We start from the raw sequence: 25,399 nt of genomic DNA on the forward strand, positions 1-25,399 counted from the left end.
AAGGTGTAGGCGACCCCACGGAAACGGTCGCATGTCAAATCAGAACTTCGGTGCCCGCCGCAACAGGTGCGTGGCTATAGCAATGCTCCACGTGGCGGGTTCGGTCCCGACCTCGTCAGCCAAATTTAAACTGGAGCGAAATAGAAGAACGCTCGGACACTTAGATTTAGTAGCGTGTTGAAGAAGAGCAGGGTGGCAAAAATAATTTGGAGCCTGCGACTGCGACAGGCTTCATGATTCCATTGTGGCTTTACACTTGAAACCTCATAACTAATTAGAGAGAATTCTGGCCCTTTATATTAATTCTACTGGTCACACATTCACTATTGACTTGTAGGTGCAGAGACAGTCCAAAGGCGTCAACAAATATGACCATTTCCTTTTAGGATGGTATAGAAAGAAAAAAAGAAATTTTAAACCGTCTGCCACGATGCGATGTGCCATGTGAGGCAATGACAATGCTCAACCCTCTTAGAGATTATCAACAACACCCCAGAACAACGTATCACGCGAACGCGTGCCCCTGTGTGTTCTCTGCATTAGGCTGACAAACAGCAGTGGTGCAGGCAATGTAACGTTTATGAACAACTGACCCACACCTTTCGATATGAAATAAAAAATTTAACTCAAAGAAAAAGACAGACATTTAACATTCACCGTCGACATTCACGGTGATTATCAATAAAAAAAAACGCACAGAAAGTTTGCTTAAATCTATTCTTACAGTTTGTGGGATCCGCATAGTTTTTTCAACATAAGCATTACGTAAGAAACCTTCTAGAGAAAGACTCCTGTGTTCAACAGAAATCGGCCCTGATGTCGGCAGAGTTCTTCTTTTATGCAAGAAAGCTCGCTGTACTCGGCGTAGCAGATGTGAAAAAAATGTTTTTTCTTTGTTCACTGAAATTTGATTCAGAAATGAGGCTTCTTCCTACCACATAACTAATATGGACACACTTAGGTATCTTGCGTGATTTGATTTGAAAGCATAATGACTTCCCTAATTAATTGGTTCCCTCCATGATACGTGGTCATACACTGTCATGTTTCCTTCCCAACTCTACCTTAACTCACCTTAATTAACCTTGCTCTAATCTCTACCAACTATAAACCGCATTTAATACACTGAACCAATGTTTAGAGGAAGCATTAGCTAGGGCCCAACTCTGACGCGGCCTATTCATGTACATGTAAAACCCAAAAGCGTTTTTCTGAGATGACCCCTGGACCGCTTTTAATGAAATTTGTTGGATTTGAGAGAGAACGGTACATTGTAGTGACTGGTGGAAGCGGAGTTTCGATTAAGGAACTGAACTTTGTTAAAGAAATTTTTAGAAATTCCATATTCGAAAAAGTAGAACCACTAAGTTTATAAATGAATAGTTATGCATCAAGAAGAGATATCACGGCGTGTAAACTTAACCTGCTGGATCACTGAAAGCGGGCAAATTAGATTTTTCAATTTATATCTTACGTGAACTTGTTAGGCTGTGTACAATGGTTCGGCAAAAGTTGTATTTCCATATAAATAATTTTTTTCAGATTCACATGTCACATAATAATCTACTATTATTTAATTATTTACATGTAACATAATAATGTACTATTATTAGATACCATTCACATATTTGTGCCACCATTTATCATTGCTGAGTTACGGTGTTCTAAACGTGATAGTATCGTTTTCCGAAAATGTTTCCATTTTTGCCACTTAAAAAAAAAGGAACTCACGACCACAATCAAAAATTTGAAACCAACTGTCACTAGATGTTCTGTTTTTTGTTTTATATGCGACAAACCTTGCCTAATTTGGTGCAGTGGTTGGCGAGTAAAACGCATTCTCATTTTACGTGCATTTAGATAGGAGCACCCGAGCCAAAGCATCCTCTTAAATACCCGTTATTCCACCGTGCTCCAATTTGCACCAAACATAATCGACCGTAATAATTGTTTACACATTAATCAATTTTAATACACCGTAGTCCACTTTTAACCGCTTTAATCCACCTTCATTCAATTTACTTCAATTTAACTCACCTTAATGCCCGTAATTACAACTAATTATATGTTATTATAAGATTTACTATTTTCTGTGTCACTACTGACGTCATACAAGACACTTATGATGTCACATGGATATTTAGTACAACTCGTTGCGGACAATGGCGACTTTTCTGCACCATGGGACACATATCGCTTTTGTATTGAAATTCCATATCTTTCACCCTTTCGAAACTTATACAGCAATATGTATTCGGCTGGATCATTGCGATCTTCTGACGCAGAACGATGATCTCATTGTTAAAAAAACATACATGCTCTCGAAATTTGCAACGTGTCCAAAGGCTACCGTTTCGTAAATGTAGGACGCAGCTCGAGCCTGCGTTCTCATATGATATTGTAGACTCATTGTTTGAGTTCAACAGCGTTACTGCATAGAAGTATTGCGTCACGAGCTTGAATGAGGCTCAATACAACACAGGCTCTCTCTCTCTCACACACACACACACACACACACACACACACACACACACACACACACACACACACACACACACACACACACACACACACACACACACACACACACACACACACACACACACACACACACACACACACACACACACACACACACACACACACACACACACACACACACACACACACACACACACACACACACACACACACACACTACTGCCGCGAAACAGTGCCATCTTGTGCTGCTTCAAGGAACCTAGTGGCGTGCGTGTTCTTGGATGGATGAATAGAATAACTTTAATGAAAGGTCCTACGAGCTACGGGGCGCAAGGCTGGACGGCGCAGAGCTGCTCCGCCAGGTCCGTGCTGCGTAATGCTTCTTGTAGCCTGACGGAGTCTTGATTATTGTTTGCGCAGGTCCGACCACACGGCCAGAGCATGTGGTATACGTCTAGTGTGTTAGACGTATACTTATTACTATATATACTATACTATACTATACTATATATGTATATATAGTATATATATATATATACATATATATATATACTATATATGTATATATATATACATATATGTATATGTATGTATATATACTATATATGTATACTATATTGCAAAATTATACTACGTATAATTTTTGCAATATGATGCTTTGTATAGGTCAGGCATGTAGTCATGTAGTCTGTTCTCCGTGGGGTACGTGTTTGTTTGAAGCATTCTGAACGTGAGGGCTTGAGGCCCGGCAAGCTTATCGTGACGTGTGCTGTATATTCTGCGGTCTAGATAAAAGTGCTATGTGATCTCGTTATATGTGGAGGGAGGGTCCCGATTCTCGCTGGGATGGTCACGACGAGAATAGGTGACGTCGTGGAGGATTAGGCCTCGCACGCTCCTGTGAGCGATCTCATTGAGATTGGGAGGGGCGTCCTCAATCTTTCCGAGGTGTGCCGGGAACCAGCAGATGGCGTGATGCTGCAGCGGTGCGGATCTATTGATTATTTGTAGTGCTTGGCTTGCAACGGCTCTTTTCTGAAATGCTTTGACGGCCGAGCGTGAATCGCTGTTGATGTGAGTGGTGGTCGGGTCTGTGAACGCGAGTGCGATGGCGACCTGTTGTGCCAACTTGGACTTGTGGGTCTTGACTGTGAGAGCGTTTGTGACTTGACCTTGCTTATTGACCGTTGTGGTAAGGAAGGCCTTCCTGGACGGGTACTGTGCCGCGTCTAAGAAACAGGCTAGGATCTTGTTCTCATGTATTTCGCGCAGGACGAACGATCCGCGTGCCAGTCTTCTGGTTTGATGGTGCGCGGGGTTCATGTTCCGCGGGAGTGGGCGAACCGTGTAGGAGTTGCGTGTGTCCATCGGAACGCTTTGATATAGATTCTCGATTACTCTGGTGTCATGACCAAGTTTGGTTAGGATTTCGCTACCCCGTTTGGCTCTAGAGAGTCTTGTCCGTTGAGCCCGTTCTTGAGCTGTTAACACTTACAGAATCACACCTAATGAGCAAAGGTGACCATAAACAGCTAGCAACATAAAACCTCATAGCAGAAGTCTGGGCAGCAGAAACCTATCGCTTTGTAATATTCCGTAACAGTCATTTCCTATTCTGTCGATGTTGACCTGATCAGCATTGAAGCAATGTCACTAACGGACACAACATATTCATGCAGATTCCTTCATTACCAACCTGTTGTGGTCATTTGGAGAATGTCATTGCTTCAGGTGAGGGTCAACCACCATGCCGTACCAACAGCACACGTGAGGGTTCCGTTTTTTCACCTCGGCAGCTCATAAGACATTCTCAGCTATCTTGTTCCAACTGCAAAGTGCTCTCTGGGAGACTTTCTTGTGAAGTCATGATAGACATAATAGAAGTGGCAACACCGATCTATTGTATGTGGTGTTGGTTAGCCACGCACCTTTAGACGCCAAAAGAAAAGCTTCACGAAACTGCGCCTCCCACCCACAAGCAGTGTCGTCCAGCAGGCTCAGTAGAATTGGAGCCCTGCATCGTTAACTTCGAATAAACTACGGCACGATTGCACAGCGTACTTTTCCAGCCGGAAAAGAGTAATTGTTTGCGAGAATAAAACGCGCGTATTCTCGCGTTTAGAAGTAAATTGCTTCAATGTGACGCGACTCACGTTTCATCAGTCTCAGATAGGTAGCTTGCATGACTGAAGCAGCTAATGTGGTTATGCCGGATATCTAGCCGTGGGTCTATGATCTGATGCGTGATAAGGGAGAAAGTCATACAGCCTATCGGGAATAAAACAGGACTGCTGTCGTGAGGGACGCTCGTTCGGAACGGAAATAATCGTCAGGTAGATATTGTTAAGAATGATGCTAAAGTCCCTAGGTAGCGGTTACCATACTATAGCAGTGTTGTATACGGTAGGATAAGACTAATTGCGGAGTTACGGTAGGATAAAGCTAGTCGTATGCAAAACCAAATCTATTTCTCAGCAAACGGATTATTTGCTTACATGCGTGACAGCCGTACTTTCTTTTACAAGACTGGTGGGTACTTATTTCCAATACAATAATATGTGCCCACTGCTCAAAGAGTGTTCAATATGCGTGTTATCTTATCGTTGTATAGAAAATACATCGTGTCGTTATTGCCTCCCGTTACTCCTATGTGTGATATTTTTTCACCTATATTAGGAGCTGGCGAAACATGAGTAACAATATAGTAGAGCTCTACAACATCCCCAGCGTAATTTCTGTCACAAATGTTCTGCACATCATTTAATAAATCAGTGTAAAGAGAGGCCTATGAGCTTTGGAAATCTGTGGCGACGAAAGTCTGCAAGTGGGGTAAGGTAAATATTCAGAGTAGGAAACAATCGTAGCAACTCTATGATAAACTAACAGGCATTTATACTCTGAGGTATCGCTGTGACCTTTAAGTTGTGATGCATAATTGCATTTTAGAACAACTTTTTTTCCGTTTTGTATGGTCATTAATGATAGGTGTACATAGTGTACGAATTATATGCGCAGGAGGAAAGCATGAGCTACAAGTTTTCCACTGTGGTTCTTTCTTTGGGCAACCTCTGTACCGACATTTGTGGTTAGTTTAACTGAACAGTAATAAGGTGACCAAGCTCCTTGCAAGGAATCTTGCAGTATTTTCTAACTTTAAGTTAGAAAGTAAATTGGGAGCATGCTAACTTCGTCAACGCGGGTGACACGCAAACGTATAGGTGCTATAGCTCACACGGTGATATTGGCACTCGGCGCGCTCAGACGCATACACTGTCCGCATTGCAGATCGTATTCAACACGGCTCGCGCGGCCACGCCATACACAGCAGCCGTCGGAGTAGAGCGCCCCCTTGAAGATATTCGCTCACTACCTAATTAGCCTAGCATTGTGTCAGTGCACACAGGCAAACATGAACATATCAAACTGGATGACCGCGGAGTGTGGCTGTCAAAACGCTGGCGTGGGGAATCGCGCCAGCAGCAGCGGGTGAAGTGACCTTCGTGCTGTCTTTCACTTCAACGCAACGTGAGCGGTGAAAACACAGTGTACGCGAAGCTATGAGCTATAGGCCCATGATTTTGACTTTTAGCGCGAAGTGAAACACGGACAAAGAAAGGAGCACACAGGACGAGCGCTCGTCCTGTCTGCTCCTTTCTGTGTCCGTGTTTCACTTCGCGCTAGAAGCCAAAATCATGTTACCGTACCAACTCGCCCAACTGTCTATCCTTTAGCTATAGGCCCCCCTAGATTATGCCCCCAAAGCGATCGCTTTGGGGGCATAGACAAAGCAGACGCATACGCACCGTGGGATAGTAGGGTGGTACTGCTGGCAAGGCACTACCTTTCAGTACTGTATGGTGGCATGGTGGTATAGGGAGCATTCTCGCATTCTTCCATCGAGACAGCTAGCGCTTGGAGAGTCTGTCCGATAGACGCTGGTCTTCGGATCGCAGCGTCTGCGATCCGAAGCCGTGGAAGACACGGCAAGGGCTACCGAAAGCGTTTATTGAGGATGTGGCGCCGAAAGTACCGGTTGGCTTCCGCGTATAGGAAAGGCATGGTGGTCCCATAACAGACTGCAATATGCTGCTGGAAAAAACCACTTCCCTATGCATTTTAATCCTATTCTTGAAGAGTAAGTACGTTTTGATTTTTCATTATTTCTTTCGTGATCCATTAATAGTACCATTTCAGCAGCGCGATTTCACGCTATGTGTTTCAGACTTTGTGTTAAAAGTGTTAGCTTAAAGAGTACAAAGGCAGCTTAACAATCGTTTTCCTCAAATTTGGCTTTGCCATTTCCCTTAGTGCTAATTATATCTGGAGACGAAATATGCAAACAAATTGGAGTCAGCCATAAGGCCCAGGCACCTTCCACGTTCGCGTGCTTTTACGGCTTCAAACACCATGGATTTAACGATTTAGGAAGTTAGGCTTCTGCGCAAAATTAATGAAGTTTAGAACTTCTTCCACGATGCGATGCGCCATGCGGTGCAATGACAATGGTCAACCTTCTTAGAGATTATAAACAACGCCTCACGCAAACACGTTGCACTGTGTGTTCTGTGCAGTACGAAGACAAACAGCAGTGGTCCAAGCAAGGTAGCTTTCACCATCAACTTACTGTCTTCGTAAAGTAGTAAACATTGAAGAAATTAAACATACGCCGTCAACATCACCGGTAATTATTGTCAATCAAAGCCAACAGCACAAAACGCTTTACTTACATCTATTCCCACAGTGTTTCGGACGCGCCAAATTTTTTCCACAAACGCAGTAGAGTATAACTTTTGTCATGCAACAAAGATTGTTCAATTAGGTGCAGTGGATGCGAAGAAATCTTTTGGCCCATGACCATAGATATTTGCTTCAGAGTAAGGCTTCTTCTTAACGCATAAAATAACAAAGACTGACAGACACTTAGGCAACCTTACGTGATTTGAATGCAAAAACATAATGACTTCTCTAATTAACTGGTCACGCACGTGTCGTTCACAACTCTTACCTTAATCCACCTTGCTCTAATCTGCAGCAACTATAAACCACCTTAATTTACTTGAACCAATCTTAATCTACGTTAATCCTCCTAGCCTCAATTTGTACCAACCTTAGTGCACCGCAATAAAATTTAATACACTGTAACATTTTCATCCGCTAGTATCCGCTTTAATCCGCTTTAACCCACCTTCATTCCCTGTACATCACCTTAATTTACAATAATTACATCTAACAAATATTAATTAACATTATTATAGCATTTACTATCTTCTGTATTACTACTGACGTTGTAGAATGTGCTTATGACGCCACATTGAATTTTGGGACCACTCATTGCGGAGGACGCAGGCTTTTCTGTAACATGGGACATATAACGCTTTCATAATAAAATTCTGCTTCTTTCCCACTTGCGGAGCTTATGAAGACAAGAAACACCTGGACGGTTCACTGCCATATTGCGACGCAGAAACGATGATCACATTGTTAAAAGAACGTGAGCACTCTAAAGGTTTCCAATGTGTCCGAGAACAATCCGTTGCTAAGTGTATGGCACAGCTTAAGCCTGCGTTCCAGGTTAATATTGCAATATCGTCGAGTTCAAATAAAAGCCTTGCGTCACTGCATTCATTAGGGCGCTATACAATGAAGTCCACATGCGTCAAGACTAGGCTTCATAGCACTATGCTGCAGAGCCAATCCAGCTTTAACGAAAAATTCTATTTGCTTTGCGCCGAAAAGTAGTTTATTTCTTAACATTTGTACATGACGACAGGTATTTTGGGAACACATGTCCACACGCACATCTGAATAATTTCGGGAGCTCAAATCTATCGCTTTGCCAGGACCATACATATTCTAGAGATATTGAACCACTGACATACACGCGTTTTTTATGCCTTATGCATAAGAAAAGACGAAACTTGCATTGACACCGTCTTCGAAAGCAGCGGCAAAACATTCCCAGCACTTCCAATGAATTGGAAGCAACAACCATCGAAGCTTTGCGTGAGAGCATAAAAAGTCGAAACGGGAGTACAAATAAACGAAAACGAACACACACACAAACACACATTATCGCCCAAGCGCACACAAATTATACCCAGCCCTTTGTTAAGCGGAATCGCTGACTACTAGAGACTACGACGGAACGCCTTGAACATAACCCTCTTTCCGAGGCAGTATGCGCGTACATACGTAGTGCAATTCGAGTTCATTCTATCAGGAAGAAGGCTTTACTTCCTAATTACTCAGCACCCACGCATGCGCTAAGGCAATTTTTGTGGTTCGTTTTTTTTTCTCTGTCCCGCACAGCCAGCGCCCCACTGGTGCGAATGGATGGATGGATGTTATGAGTGTCCCCTTTGGAACGGGGCGGTGAGTAGCGCCACCAAGCTGGCATGCGTGGTTGCACAGATGCGAGCGCCATCTGGTGGTGCTGCCAAGGAACCCAGCACCTCGCTGGCGTGCGTGCTCTTACCACTTACGAAATAACGCCTAGGGAGCAAAGGCAGCCGTAAATGGCAAGAAACATGAAACAGGGTAGTGGAAGCTATGGGCAAAAAAACGTTATCAACAAAAAAACAGGCAAAGGCTTTTGCTAACATGTCGACATTGACCTGATTAGCATTGGAGCAATGTAGTGACACACCTCATTGATGCAGATCCCTTCATTAAGAACCTGTTGTGGCCATTCTGAGAATTACATTGCTTCAGGTGACGGCGAACGTTCATGCGTACCGATAGCACTTGTGAGGGTTCTGTCTTTCCGCCTCAGCAACACATAGGACCATCTCAGTTCTCTTGTCCTAACTCCAAAGGAATCTCTAGAGTCTCTTTCATATGAAGTTGTGATTGACTTTATGGCAGGGGCAACATGGAGCTACTGGAGCTCCACTAAACTTCGACTCCCACCCACGGGCTGTGTCCTGCCGAATGCTCAGTATAATTGGAACAGAGCATCGTGAACTTTGAATGAGCCATGGCGCGAAGGCAGAACACTCTATTTCAGCCGAAAATTTGTATTCTTTTTTTGCCAGATTAAAAGCGCGTATTGTCGCTTTTGTAAGTAAATTCTTTCAAGGTGAGGTCACTCACGTTTCATCTGTCCCACAGAGTTCGCTTGCACTAATAAAGCAGCTGATCGGGTTATGCGGAATGCCTAGGCGTGCGTCTAAGCCTGTCATGAATCGCCGGCAAGGCCTGTATGTTAATGTGAAAAATACGATGACGCTGGTCGACGAAAGAGAGAAGGGACCCGCAGGCGAGAAGCACGTGAAACGCGTGAAACCGAGAGAAAAGAAGAATGAAGAAAAAGGAGACACAGGTGGATATGAGTGGGCATTGCTTACGTGGTCTAGAAGCAAGTCAGTGACATCTCCAGCTGTGCTCTCAAGACGGGAGGCCGGAACTTCGAGGACCACGGACTCTCCGGTTGGCCAGCGACAACTCCAGCTCCTGAGCGCCGACTGCGTCGCCATGGCTGTGCTCCGAGGCCGGGGTCCAACCCCACGCTGCCGTAACCAGTTGCTGTCCCGTGACGCGAAGGCAATTGCCAGGCCACGTCAGCAGCACAATGGCCGACTGGTCGAGATCGCGTCCTGTGCCACGTGCCTCTCTGCGGAAGACCACAGCATCACCGCTCTCGTCGGAGGTGACGCCCACGCTGCGTCGGAACCACGCAGGCCGACGTCCTGTGCCACGCTCGGCAGACGTCCGACACGACTGGCAACGGTCACAACGTTTTGTTTTGCTCGTGACGTCGTGTCGGTTAGTCGAGCGGAGGAACAAAATGTAGTTGGGGGCTTGTGCTTTTTTTTATGTGTATGGCTAGTTTTTGCAGTGCATCGTGTTTGTATAGTGTTTATAGTGTGTCACGATAGTTTGCTGTTGTTGTTTTCTTTCGCTATTTTTTAAAATAAATGTTCTTAAGTATATAAAAGTCCCTCTCTGCCAATTTATGGGGCGCTGCAATTAGGGAAAATGATTTAATTGGTAACAAGAGAGAAATGAGTATAGTATACTTGGTAGAAAACGGGACTGCTGTCCTAAGATAAGCGGGCACGAAACTGATTTAATCATCAGGTATCGTATTTTTAAGATTCATGTGAAAGTCTCCAGGCAGCGATTACCACACAATCGTGGCGCTACGTAGCTTAATAAGGTTAACTGCATAAAAATCGATTCTGTATCTCAGGAAATCAATTCCTTCCTTACTTGAGTAAAAGCTGTAATTTGCTTTAGAAGACTGGCGCGCATTTATCAGTAATATTATCGTTGCAGAGATTATACTATACTTAGTTACAGCCTGCCATTACTCCTAGTTGTTAAACATTTTTTCAACTATATTTCGAGCTGTCAAACTCTAAATAAGAAAATAGTAGAGCACTGCAAAATCCCCAGAGTCATTTTTGTAGCAAATGTTCTACACATCGTTTCGTTAATCACTAAAAAGAAAGCCCTACGAGGTTTATAAATCTGCGCGAAATAATGCCTGCAACTGCAGCAGGTAAATCGCAGCAGGGCCTCTCCCGTACTTCTCCAACTACTCCGGTCATGTACTAACTGGGGCCATGTTGTCCCTGCAAACTTCTTAATCTCATCCGCCCAGCTAACTTTCTGCCGTCCCCTGCTACGCTTCCCTTCGCTTGGAATTCCGTCCGTAACCCTTAATGACCATCGGTTATCTTCCCTTCTCTCTACATGTCTTGCCCGTGCCCATTTCTTTTTATTGATTTCAAAAAGAAGTCATTAACTCCCGTTTGTTCCCCCAGCCAATTTGCTCTTTTCTTATCCCTTAACGTTACGCCCATCATTCTTCTTTCCATAGCTCGCTTCCTCGTCCTAAATTTAAGTAGAACCCTTTTCGTAAAAAAAGGGTTCTACTTAAATCGATATACCACATTAATATGCCTTAATCAATATTCGTTCACCATAATTCGCTTTAACCCACCTTCATTCATTTTACTTTACCTTAATACACAGTATTTACACGTGATCACTACTAATTATTGTTATTTATTTATTTATTCGTACTGTCGATCCCATCAGGGATCATAGCATTTACTAGATGATAGCATTTACTCTCTTCTGTATTACTACTGACGTCGTAATAGACGCATATGACGTCACATTGATTTTTGGGACCATTCGTTGCGGACAACGCCGGCTTTTCTGTACCATACGACACATAACGCTTTCGTATTAAAATTCTGCTTCTTTCACTCTTGAGAAGCTTATCATGAAATGAAGAAACAGTTGGCTGGTTCATTGCCATATTGCCACGCAGAAACGATGATCTCATTGTGAAAAACACCTACCCACTTTCCAAGTTTGCAATGTGTACGAAAACTAGCCGTTCGTAAGTGTATCGCGCAGCTTAAGCCTGCATTCCATGTTCATAGTGCGCGGACATTGAGTTCAACAGCTTTACTCAACAAGATCTTTGCATCACTGCATTCATTATGGCGCTATACAACGAAGTTCGCATGTGTCAAAGCTAGGCTTCGTAGCATCATTCTGCAGGGCTGATTCTGCTTTAACGAAAAATTTTCTTTGCTTTGGGTCGAGAAATAATTATTTCACAGCATTTGCACATGATGGCAAGTATTTTGGGCACACATGTCCACTCGCACATCCGAATAACTTGGGGAGCCCAAATCTGTCGCTTTACGAGGACCATACGTATTTCTGGAGACTTTGAACCACTGACATATATGCGTTTTTTAGGCCTCATGCAATAAAAAAAAAAACGAGACGTGCAGTGGCACCGCAACGCAAGACCTTGTGGCGACACACTCTGCGCATATTTCTGCGCACCTTTCATCTTATCATTTGGCCAAGCATAACACAGCTGCACGCTGGATTGCATGGTCGATAAAGCATAGCGCCACCGCCATGTCACCCGAGGTATGCGTCACCGATGGTGGCTATAAAAACAGGCTGCCTGGCTGAGAAAAGCCGCCTTCTACCTTCCGCTAGTAGGACGAACGTAGCGTTGGTATACCCGTCCACTGCCATCGTTAGTCGAATAAAGAAGCGTTACGTTTTGATGTTGGGATTGGTCCTTCGGCAGACACGACATCCCCACAACCTTCTCAGTTCTCTTGCCCTAACTGTAACGGAATCTGTTGGACACTTTCATACGAAGCCATGATTTACTTTATAGGAGGGGCAACATGGAGCTAGTGTTGGTGGAGCACGAACCCATAGACGCGAAAACGAAAGCTCCACTAAACTGCTGCTTACGCCCACTGGCTGCTATTTCCTGCAGGCTCAGTAGAATTGGAACTGAGCATCGTTAACTGTGAATGAACTACGGCGCGATTGCATAGCGCGCTTTTTGAGCCGTAAATGCGTACCTTTCTTGCCACCTTAAAGTCGCGTATTTTCGCTTTTATAAGTAAATTGTTTCAATTTGACGCGACTCACGTTTAATCTGTCTCATATCGGTGGCTTGCGCGAATAAAGCATGTAATGGTGTAAGGCGGGATGTCTACGGGTGCGCCCATGATTCAATGGGTAATAACGGAGAAAATCATACAGTCTATTGGCTAGAAAACTGGGCTGCTGTGATGAGGGAAGCGGGTTGGTAACTAACCGTATGGTATCTGTTTTTTAAGATCTTTGAGGTAGTAGCTAAGTAACGGGTACCATGCAATCGGGCAGTTAAAGTAGGATAAGAAGGTTGATCGTATCCGAAATGAAATTTATATCTCACAACATCGGCTTCCTTGCTTAAATGCGCGGTCACTAATTTGTTTTACAATTATGGTACGCATTTATTAATAATATACCTATATCAATGCGCCCACTGCACAAAGAGTACTGATTATTCTTGCTATATATATCGTTCCATAGCAAAGGCTATATATTGTGACGTGGTGGTGACGTTAAAGAACACAGTAGCAATACTGTGAAAGACAAAACTGGGCCCACAAAAACAGGCTACACTTATAGCACAACGATACACTCTAAAAATTTTAACACCCTTAAGGGTGTAAATGGCTTGTCCCATGGGTGACACCCTTTTTGGGTGTATTGCTACACCCCAAGCAAAGGGTGCACATTAACACCCCACAAAAGAAGGGGTGTTAATATGACGTCACCTCACCTATGGGTGTAAAGCAAACAACACCCTTTCTATATGGGGTGTAACACAGACAACCACCCTTTCAATATGGGTGTAGCATGTGACAACACCCTTCCAAAAGGGTGTTATCCCTGCAAGTATTTTAGCGTTCACTACAGCCATGTAGTTAATGGGCAGACTAGCTGTTGTGAATGCTGCCTAGCCTTAACTATGGTACTACCTTGTTCAGTATGAGCCAGAATCTGTGAGGCGTCGTCATATTGCGCTTCTGGTCCGTCATGTGGTAGCATAACGTGCGGCCCTTTCAGGAAAACAATTTAAGGTTTCGCCATTGCAGCAAGGCACACACGCCATGCATTCGTAATCGTCCTCTGCAGTGATAGTACACTGCCGGCAGGATGCAGAGCGCAATAACAATGCGCGCTACACTAAGGACACAGGATCTCCCGCACCTTGGTGCACCAGTACTTATAACTCCGTGGAAACAGCACACAGCCAAAAGCATAGTTACATGTATTTCAGAAATGATTAAAAACCTCCTTTTCTTGGTCAAAAATTTTCGCAACACCAGCTCGACCAGGAGGGAAAGACACCACAGCTCGCTGCTGTAGCTCATATTGAATGCAATAGAGCGCAAGCAATGCATGTATTGGCGACGGTAACAAGTGCAGTACTACAGAAGCATACGTTTGCCTGTCAAGCAGTTTTTTGCCGTTTTAAGCACATATTTTATACCTCTATTCATCAAAGTTGTCATTTATCTCCACGGGATGCTTCTACTAGTACCTTCACATATATGACTTAAAGGTAGCACTGAAAGCCCAAGAACAAAGTGCTTCCACGTCGAATAATCTTTCAGCATTTACGAACAAAACAGCATGTGTAGTTGTGCATGCTGTTCAATATGTATGCATGCACTATTTTCTGAAATATACGTATGCTCCATTTACTGACAGTGACCTGCTTATACCCAATAACTTAGTGTATTTTTCACCATGTGCTTGCATTGAATATTCTACAGGCATTGTAAGTTAAGCTACCAGAATAACAATCAGCTAGTCTAAGGTTACCTAATTGAACAAAATCATTGTAAAATTTGTGACGAAATGTCAGAAATATTTATTTCATTCAAGAGAAATGGTTACATAATAATGTTTGCACATTTTAAAAGTAAAAAGGAAGATGAGTAAAACCATACCAATACAAAGACATAAGCACCGTATAATGGCACAGGCTTGCTCAATTAAATTTTAAGCAGAACAGTTTTTTTAAATAACCTCACTACGAACTATCACATGTTTTCATTTGAAAAGCACTGCATCTTATTATAAAGCACAAAAACAACCGGTCACATAAGTAAGAACAAGTCTGAGTGTGTCTTTAACACAAGGATAAAAAGTTGGGCAAGTTGGTACAGCAACCTGATCTTGGATTGTAGTGCGAAGTGACACGGACACAGACTAGAAGCAGACATGATGAGCGCTAACTCTCAACTAAATTTTTATTGAAACGAAGAATATATATATGTGTGTGTGTGTGTGTGTGTGTGACTGCAAAAAACCGCAGCACATGTAAATGAATATTGAATACATAGTAGTAACATGAAGACGACAAACAAAAGCTATCAGCCATCAACTGCGTGGCAAATCTGAGTGCGAGCTATTGTCTTATCAAGTATACCTGTAGGCATTGCGACCAATGTGCTCCCAAGATGTATGAGGCATTAGTCATTGCAGAGTTGTAAGGACATGACAATCCTAGGATGATTATGTTCTTGAGGCTTTTTTCCCCACTTTCCATCTTTTGAAACATGTAACTTTAGTCTTGAAAACAAAAATGCTACAACTGGCGTGTGATAAGTTTTGCATCTTATTTCCTAGCAGCTCACTGAAAAGAGCCACGATGACAAGTTTAAATGCTGTTACATCATCAGACATTCAAATTTCTTAAACACAAACAAAACCAGATAGGCATTAGAGTGAGCATCACTTAAATACATTCCACTGGTTTAAAGTTATTGCACCACTTTGGGCCAGGTAAAAACGTAAGAAACATCAAAAATGTTAAGATTCTACGGCCAACCATGAAAACTAAATAAAAAAAATCATTAAGCTGTCTTAAACGGTTACAGGAGCTTTACAAGTGACCATCTTGGTGATGGACACACAGATAGATGAGCAGCCATTCCACTGAGACGAGAATGTTGAGGGCTTCGCATGGAAGTCTTTGAGACACTGCAGAGTACTTCTTGGTCCACATGAAGGAGGTTGCTTGCATACACGTCTGGGCCACCATACTGAATGCAGTGTTACCGGAACCTTTCCCCCCTGCATTGTGGTAAAAAAGCATGGTTAAGTTTATACGATATTTAATATGCAAAAAAAGAGGTGAGGCATGCAGACAGGACACGAGAGTAGAGAAGTGAACACGAACGCGAAAAACATGAAAATTTTCATTAAATTGTTTTATTAGATAAAATTTTTATACTGTAAGTCATTCATTATGAGGGTTCATAACCGCAACACATTTATTATATAAGCAGGTAGAATTATCAGCTTGGTCAGTTTGTACAAGCTCGTTTGAGGCAAGAAATCGAGTTTCACAAACACAACCTCAACATTCTTGATTGAAAAAGGAACACCTTAGATGACATGCAGTCCTGTGAGTGCGAATTGCACAGTTCAAGAAAAACAAATTAGAACTCACAGACCGATCCTGAAAAAGGAATAAGCACGTGCTACTGCAAAAAGCGAATTAATTGGTAGGTTTTAGTAGCACAAGGGCATCTTTGGCCAATGAGCGCCAAGTCTATAGACTTGGCGCTCATTGGAACTCTGGAACTCTGGAAGTCAAGTCAACTCTGGAAGGCAAGTTAAGTAATTTTCTTATTAGCAGCCTTTAAATAGCATTCGAGCATATGACACATGCACCTCAGATATGCAGATAATGTTTCCTTGACTCTTCCTGCCCGACGTTATGCTGCTCTAGTTGTCAAAGATGAGTTACAGTCGGCATTGAGGGAAAGCTGCCCTCAAGAGCAGCTCTTATTTTTGTGTTATTTCTAACCAGAGACCAATGAAGTAATATATTTTTAGAAAGAGAATGACACCGAAAATTGAGTACGTAAAACATTTGGTACATTTTCCGGAATTAACTTGGGGGTTAACAGCTAAAGCGGCAATCCAGACACTAGAACATGTTTTGACATGTTTGCTACCAGTGAATGCTGGAAAATATGTTGGCATTCTGTAGTTTTGTCCAACAATGCAAAAGGGATTCTTAATAACTGAGGAAATAAATGGAAAAGTATCATGAAGTATATTTCGTGAATGTAATGCAGAATCACTCAACTTCTGTTGCTATATAATCTCCACTTGATTAACCTGCACTTTCTGAACTAGTTCAGGAGGTACTGCATTTCACTACTCATTCCACCAGTTCAACGTGGTAGCAACTGCACATTGTGATTTGTTTTACTTAGTGCAGGCTATGTACATGGCGAGTTCACAGCATTCCCTGCACTCGGCCGAAAGGTAGTGCATGTTTATGCAGCAGATGTGGTGCCGCTTCTGCACGAGCGAGGCGCAGAAATCAGAGTTTCATACAATAATTACTAGAGGGAACTCTGACGTTAGTGTCCACAGGAGATCAAACAAGAACGGCTGTACCAGCATGGAAATTATATGAAGTACATGGATTTGCCTAAACTTCGTCTGTTTGGCTTCAAACGGCTTTGTGACTTTGTATTCTAGTCATTTTCAACAATATACTGTGTAATAAATAAACATTAAAATCGTCCGACGACAGGATTCAAACACAGGAACTCTAGAACAGAAGTTTGATATTGAAACCATTAAGCGACGGAGGCATGTAACGACAAGCGAGTGCAACGCCCTGATGAATTTATCGCGGGCATACTAGTGCCTTGAGACGCTTGGTGCCCTTCGATTTGGCTACCTGGACAAGCTCAATCGTTGCAATTAATAGCAATTGTGCGTGTTGGCGGCGTCTTCTGCACTTCGAAGAGTATAGACTGCGCTTAAATTTACGACAATAAGATTTATATAGCGTATAATATACGAAGCCACAAGAACGTCTGAATTCACAAGCACGAATATCAGACAAATCCATGTGCTTTCCATCATTGTGGTACGACTCCAGCACCAGAGTTCCCTCTAGTAATTACTGTAAGAAACTATGGCAGAAACAGGAGTCATAAACTAAGTTTTGCTGTCCCATAAATCTTACTGGTCATTAATTCCAAGTTTTAGTGCAGTCACAAGTCTAGTAGGCAATTGTGGTATTTTGCATAAACATTGCAAAGCCAACTGCGATGAATATTCACTATGGTAAATTGTTTATGATCGAGTAGCATAGACTACTGAAGCAATCTCTGGAAGGCAAGTTAAGTAATTTTCTTATTAGCAGCCTTTAAATAGCATTCGAGCATATGACACATGCACCTCAGATATGCAGATAATGTTTCCTTGACTCAGCAAGAAGCGATGCTTCATGTTCCACGAGGCTACTTCTATCAAAGCAGTATTGGTGCTCTCTAAAAACAATGTCAATGCAGATGATCCAAATATTTTTCAGGAGCAACAGTTATGCCTGAAATCATGCTAGATTAGTTTTTTTAAACACATGCTCAGACCATGTTAGAAGTGCTTCTTAAAGTCCTCCTATTTATTAGACTAGTCATATATCTGTACACAAAGGCTACTAATTAGGTCCCATGCTATATCATCAACTTCAATTAGTAATACACATGCTGTGATAAGATTTGAGACCACATTGAGGTGCTGAACAAGGTGAATTCATTATTTTTTAAATGAAGCTCCTGTTCTTCCAAACGAGAAGAAAGGATACTGAGGGTCAAAATTTTTCTGAATCACAGCTGGAAGATGCTAGGGTAGGCACGTGGAAACTTATTTGCAATTTTCTATTTAAATGTGCGAATGATAAAGGTAAAGGAAAATGGTAAAAAAAAACAACCAGGCATGGGAGGAGAACGAACCTACAGCCTTTGCATTAGGCATGCGATGCACTAAGCACTGTACCACCGAGGCAGCATTCAACCGTCCACAATGGCCCCTCAGATTGTCGACGCTCGAACACGGCCGTAGTACCACAGTGGTTAGTATATCACATGCGTAATGTGAAGGTTATGGGTCCGTTCCCCACCCACAGGTGGATATCTTTTAATCCACTTTCACTTACCTAGAATTTATCATTTCTATACTTCATATAAAAAACTTAAAACATGTTCCTGTATGCTTTCCTTGGCCTCATTATCTGCTGGCTTCTTCCAGTTCTGTTACTTCCAACACTTATACATATTCTAATCTGGTAAGTAAACAGTTTTGCATGATGCTGGAATGCAATATAAAACATTATTGCAGGGCCGTGTTATGTAGGATGCCTTACATTGCCCAGGCAAGGTGTATTAATGTCCATATGAAAAAAAAACAATTCCCACTCTAGGCAGAAATGCTGTGTACTGCTGTGTGCAACAGGGCTTAACGAAAACAACTTGTTCATAAATAAAGCCACCAAACAACGAGGAAATATGAAAACTAGATGAAAATTTGTGCAGTTGCATGTTACAAAATTAGCACAGCAACAGATGAAGACATAATGAAGGAAGCACGAAGATGGTTTATTTTGGAAAACACGAGGCAATATACTTGAAAGATGCATATTAGCTTACACGTGGAGAAATATTGTTTATGTAGCAGCTAAACTACGCACAGGCCTAGAGCACACTGATACAAAGTGTCGAGCATGTAAATCTTATCATGCCCTTAAGTCAAAGAAACATGGCTGTTTCTCATGATTCGCTAGACATGGCTGGCTCACACAACTTAGCCACTTCTATATATGCCTTGTAATTACCAGGTGGTCTGTATGACATGCGCAAGCTTTAAATATGTATAAGTGCCACGTAGCTAGACAGCACCAAGGTAATGTTGTTTGCCATCGTTTTGAGGAAGTGAAACCAATTCTTGCATTTTTCGTAATTAGGTAATTAGTTATTAACAATTATTTAACTGATCAAATATTTTATTCAAAGCAAAAGTGTCAGTGCGAAAATTGTAGAGCATCCTGAAAAATTCCCAATCCAGCTTTCTACTGCTCAGTAGGTGCAACAAATTTTTTTTTCAAGCTTGAAAGAAGCCAGTGAACACATGCATGAAGTACCGTGCAACTAACCGCTTGTGCACCTGAACACCATTTGGCTCTTCCTTTCATGCTTGAAAAAAACTTTTTGAAAAGAATATTTTAGGAATTGATTATTTATTATTGACTATGTATTAGGCAAAATGCATCAAATAGTGTGACTGCCACTTCCATTTTCGGCGACATGAATTGACTCCATTTGCATGTCCAAATCCAGCTATACATGGTGTGTGTTTTGAGCTGGTTCTGTAATTTAAACTGGTTTTGACTAATTGAAGCTTCGCACCCTAATAATGGAATCAGCCTAAAAAGAAATTGGTACATAAACAGTCGCTGTCAGTACTGCATACTCCTTTAACTTAGTGCAAAGTGCTTGTGAGCCAAGAAGTCTGTAGTTCTAAGCAGTATTTTTCATTTTGACCTGGTGTTATAGCCCACTTACTATGATGCCATGCTGCTCAGTCATGCTGGTCCCAGCTCCAATCTAGGCCATGGCAGCTGCCCTTCAATTAGGGTAAAATGCAATAACGCTTATGCACTTAGATTCAGGTGTACATAAAAGAAGCCAGGTTCTCAAAACTTTAGGTTTCGGAATGTAAAAGCCCATAATTTTATTTTAAAATCTAAAGGTGCTTTATTAGGAGCAGGGGCATCATTTTGAGCTTTTACTGCACTGCCATGGCACCAAGAAGCTCCAAGTAAATAAAAACAATTTCTTAGACAATGTACATATCTTGCAAACATTTACAAACACTTCTCTGCATGCACCTCTGTTGCTGTTATATTTAGATCCGTATGCCAAGGCGGGTTATGATGTTGGAACATGTTTCAAACTTTTTTTTTACCGCTTTAAAGTTGTTGGTTATTTTGCATCTCACTGTGTATCGAACGCACATTTCAGTGCATCAATTTCTTCAGAAAGTGCACTCCTCTTTATCTATTTGTGCATGCAAAAATGGTTCAGAAGAACTGCTTTCTGAAGGTCTGTATAACAAGCAAAAAACAATTCTATGTAGGCTGCACAAAGAGAAAGGATTGGTTTGTAAATATGTTATTTAGTTCTTAAAAAAAGGAGGCAGCTGTCAGTGTTCTGTTCCAAAGTAAAAATTGCCCCTACCTGGCTCTGCTTCATTTTCCGATGTTGATGGTCCATTCGGGAGCACTCAACTGATAGGCTGCACTTTGGCGATGTCGGGTGTGCTGTCACCAGGCCCAAGGTCGATCGACATCCTCACCAAAAGTCGAGTCCAAACGCTATAAAAGAAATATCTAATCATTTTGCTGTCAGTTTTGTCATCTTGCGTGTTTCACACACTGCCGTCAGTGAAATATTTCGTCACTTGGATACTGAAAGAAATTCAAGCATTTTCTGGCAGCCAAGCTGATGATGATGATGTGTGGTAGTTTATGGCGCAAGGGCCAGGTTTGGCCAAAGAGCACCATGACAAGTGGTAATGTTGATGTATTATGGAAGATGTGACTTGGCTGTAAACTGGCCTAAAATTGGCGCTGTAAAGTGCGTAAAATCTACGTGCTATAAAATTATGGCGATGACTAATGACGAATAATATGAACATTAAAATCCATCGTGGAAGAATGATGCAAAATAGAAAATATATAGGATGGTAAAATTACTTGGAGCACTGCTGCCTCGCCAGAGCCCTTGAAACACAAGGGCCTAGAGGCATGTGCTATACGAAAGAGCTATCACAGCGGCATCCTCTGAAGAGAGGGCGGCAGCCAAGCTCAATACACAGTCAATGGAGAACATTAAAAAACAAATGCAGTTGTCACATTAGATTGATCAAGTACAGCAGAAATGGAAAATAAATCAGTGATACTGTGCCTGTTGGCTTTGAATGCAAGAAACGTAAAAACAGGAACTTGCAGCCACGCCACTTTGAATTTCCCGCGTTTGCTACACCTCACAAGTTTGGCATCGTCCGGTACTCGGGGATAGTACCCGCTTAAAAGCAAGATGAACGAGCATCGGCATAAATTAACAGGATACTTAACCGGGCAATATTGGCGCATAAAACAACTCACGTAGCGAAGCTACTGTCAATTACCCGATGACGCATCTGCGGGTGGTGCGGTGTGGGCGAACAATTCAATAAGGAATGAGAGTTTCACTTGTTTCACGCCTACTTAGCTAAGACAGAATGTGAGTTTCTTACTAAACTATACTGGATATTTACGCTCCAAATAAAACGCTGGAAATTTTGTTACGTCACATTGCATACATATAAGTGAGGAAATTGCTTTTAGTGTGTTCTGGCCAGAGGGCATGTAGCAGCAACCACTCTCATGCAACAAAAAGCATTAAACTGGTACTCGCGGTACGGAAAACAAACACATCCAGCGCCAACGTTACGCCTCTTCGAGTCAGAACTAAGCACGATCAAGCCAGTTTTCTAGCCTTCACAACGCCATGAACACGACCAACATCGAGCGAAACAACTCTCTGCGCTCGAAAATTATTACCGCCTCCATTTACATACCTATCGCAGCCACAAGCAAAAGTCGATGGGCTAGCTGTCCACAAGCCGCAGGTTAGACTGAAAGCAACACATTGCGGTAACGAAAAACAATTTCCACGCTGACTTAGCAGCCGCGGTGTGCTCTAAGTGCCAAAGTTCTCGTTTGCCGCTCGAAATTCACACCATGATGACGGGCACTGCATCTTTCACATGAAATATTTCACGCTTTGCTCCGGAGCTCAATAGGAGGGCGAAACGCATTTGCACGTACCTGAAATCCGCATGCCGGAAACCCGTCGACGCTTCCGAGAACGGGGCGCACAGCCATGCACCCGTACGGCGGCTTGACTTGGACGTGAGGCACTTCTATCAAACATTTCACATGCGACATGTTTCACACCGATTGCGCGAGCACCAGAAAATGACGCAGGCCGCATTGCGACGCCGAGCAGACGTGCAGCCACCGATGCGCTGTGTGCGCGGATTGCAGAGAACAAAACCATACGAAACGTTAGGCGCGAGAAGATGGCGGCTCTTGTTGCGGAGACAAAGCGAAGCAATGACGCGCGAATGAATGTTGCCAACTGTTGGTTCCTCGTTACGCCGGCGGTGGCGGCTTTAGTGGCGTGTGTTGCGGCTGTCTAATTTTGTATTTCCTTTCCCCAAACAGTATAGCTAAGATCAGTTCTTTGTTTGAATTTTAGCTGTGTCGTTTGGCATTGTCTTTGTCTTTTTATGCTATTAGGCGGCCAATTATGGCCTCTCAAGTTCGCGCGCGCCAGCTTCGCGCGCAAATCTCAGAGGCCATAAGACAACTCGTTAGGAGATGCCGTTATTGTCGTTGTTAACGTTTCGTCATCCTTTCTTCAACTGAGATAGAAAGGTAGTGTCCCTTTTCCCGGGGTTGGGAGGGGGTGATCAAGACGGCATCGCTCAGCGGGGGAGTAGGTTGGTGTTGGTTCTTATCGCGAAATTCTCGAACCCTGCAATTTTTTTATAACGTAAGCATTTCTGTATTTCCCCAACAAGAAAAACCATCCGTCCGTCAGTCCGTACAGCACGATATCTTTCAACATAGAATTCGCAGCAGCGAGTGAATTCACCTTCGTGCTAGCTCTCGCTTCAACGCGACCGAAGCGGCGAGAACACTGCGCTCACGAAGCTTTCAGCTTATGCCGCACTATGCGCTTTTCGCAGATCACTTTCAAGATAGGTGTCCGCGCGTCTGTTTTCAAAGCGAAGTAGACGGTGAGAACACAGCGCGTGAAGTTTTCAGCAGTGGGAACACTCTGTCCACAATGCAGTTCGCTTTCAAGATACCGTTCGCGCGGCCTTGCCACAAGCAGCCGCCGCCGGAGAACGGTTGATAATGGTTCGTCGCGGATGCGGAGGGCTAAAGAGCGATAACGGCTCAAAACGAACGGAACGTCACCAGCGCGCCTGGCCCCGCCACCTGCAGTACTTCGCTTGCGCCGCCGGCCAGAGCAGCTCGTGTCGCCGCAGCGCTGTCGCTTATACTTGTCGGATCAAGTCTCAAAACATTGATAACGACATGGATTGCGTGTAGATGAGGAAGAGTCACAATGCTTACGCACACGTAGACAAATCCGAGAGGAGTTGCTGTGTGATTTTTTTACTGGAAATCTACAGTCAGCGGTGGAACCCAGAGTTGACAATGCCTGTAAGAGGGGTGCCAAGCTTTTTCTTGTGTGTGTGTGAGAGTCTTGCCCAGCTCCCAAAGATCTGCTCAAGATAAGACTTGCTGATGGCTGTATGTGTTTTTTTTTATTGTCGCATGCCCTCGAACCGCCACGAATCCTACAGTGTAATGGCATTAGAGCAGTATTCACGTCCAAAGGGAAATGCAGCCGGTAATAAGCATCATTCTGCAGCTCCAGTAGACCAGCAGTTCTCTCCCTTGCGCATTGCAATGTCTGCCCAGCACGGCTTCTTCCTCTTAATGTCAACCAGAATATCAGCTATCCCCGTTCGCTTTCTAATCCACATCGCTGTCTTCCAGTCTATTATCATCATGCCTAATAATTTTCATTCCATCGCTCGTTGCACGGTCCTCAACGTCTTCCCAAGCTTCTTTGGTAACTTCCAAGTTTCGGCCCCATACGTTAGTAACGGTAGAAAGCAATGGTTAGCACTAAGCTCCCTGGTCATGATTTAGTAATGCCTGCCGTAAGCTCTCCAGCTAATGCTTTATTTTTGTTAATTTCCTTGATCAGAGGCCCCTGCGAGTAATTAACCTCAATAAACGTATTTCTGCGCAGGTTCTAGAGGCTGACTGCCGACCATGACATTCGTTCTCTCGCCAGGCTGCGGAACACTACTTTTCTCTTCTGCATACTAACTCTCAATCCGACTTACACTTTCTTCGACAAGTTCTTCAAACGTTTGTTGCAAATAGTCTGCAGCGTTGCTGAGTATGCCAATGTCATCTACAAACCGTAAGTTAGGGAGCTATTTACCGTTAGCCCTCACTCCTAACCATTCCCAGTCTAACTGGTTGCACACCTTTAAGTATTCAGTGATAGCATTGTAAATATTTTGCCATTGATCATGTGAAGCCTTTTGCAATATCTGGCTATGCAAAGTCTGCGCGTTAGTGTCATCCGTTCGATATCAACATTCATGGGAAACTTCATTTTTGACCACTGTTCGGAGCCAGTGCGCTGCTGCCTAGGTGCCCCGATCTAATCATTCCAGCTATCTGATTCAAGCGCAGGTAGCGCGCGTTTCATGTATAGCCAATATAACGCCTTAACTGGCAATGTTTATTTATCACATACTGTAAGCTTGTTCACTTACTCCCTTATAATTAGGGTGTAAATTAGAAAGACTGGGGTGTTTCAAGGGTGGTTTCTTGTTGAACACCCTTTTTGTTAAAGAAGGGTGTTTCAAGGGTGTTTACAAGGGTGAAAAGGATGAATACACCCGCATTACACCCATAAGGGTGTGAAAATTTTAAGAGTGTAGCGGCGAACACGGTCGGCGATCGTTGAAAATCTGATCAGCGGGTCAAGCGCGTCGGCTTTTATACAGCAGTCGTCGAATGTTCCAGACTAATCGTTGGGACCTGCGTGCCTTCCACATAGTTCTACACCATTCGCGTCATGCGATGAAATCAGATAACACAAGGTTCGGCGACAACAGACAGCCGGGT

At 43.1% G+C, this 25,399-nt stretch overlaps 1 long non-coding RNA gene across 1 annotated transcript; it reads right to left on the bottom strand.

Moving 5' to 3' along the window:
• Window positions 1-14,574: 14,574 nt before the first annotated feature.
• On the bottom strand, window positions 14,575-22,760 carry LOC135910295 (uncharacterized). Its single transcript, XR_010567002.2, has 3 exons — window positions 22,499-22,760; window positions 20,865-21,001; window positions 14,575-15,894 (listed from the first exon to the last, which is right to left on the bottom strand). It is a non-coding gene; the product is annotated as an uncharacterized lncRNA (long non-coding RNA).
• Between the last annotated feature and the right edge of the window lie 2,639 nt (window positions 22,761-25,399).

The sequence above is a fragment of the Dermacentor albipictus genome, chromosome 8 (genome assembly GCF_038994185.2).
Source record: "Dermacentor albipictus isolate Rhodes 1998 colony chromosome 8, USDA_Dalb.pri_finalv2, whole genome shotgun sequence".
Lineage (NCBI taxonomy): Eukaryota > Metazoa > Arthropoda > Arachnida > Ixodida > Ixodidae > Dermacentor > Dermacentor albipictus.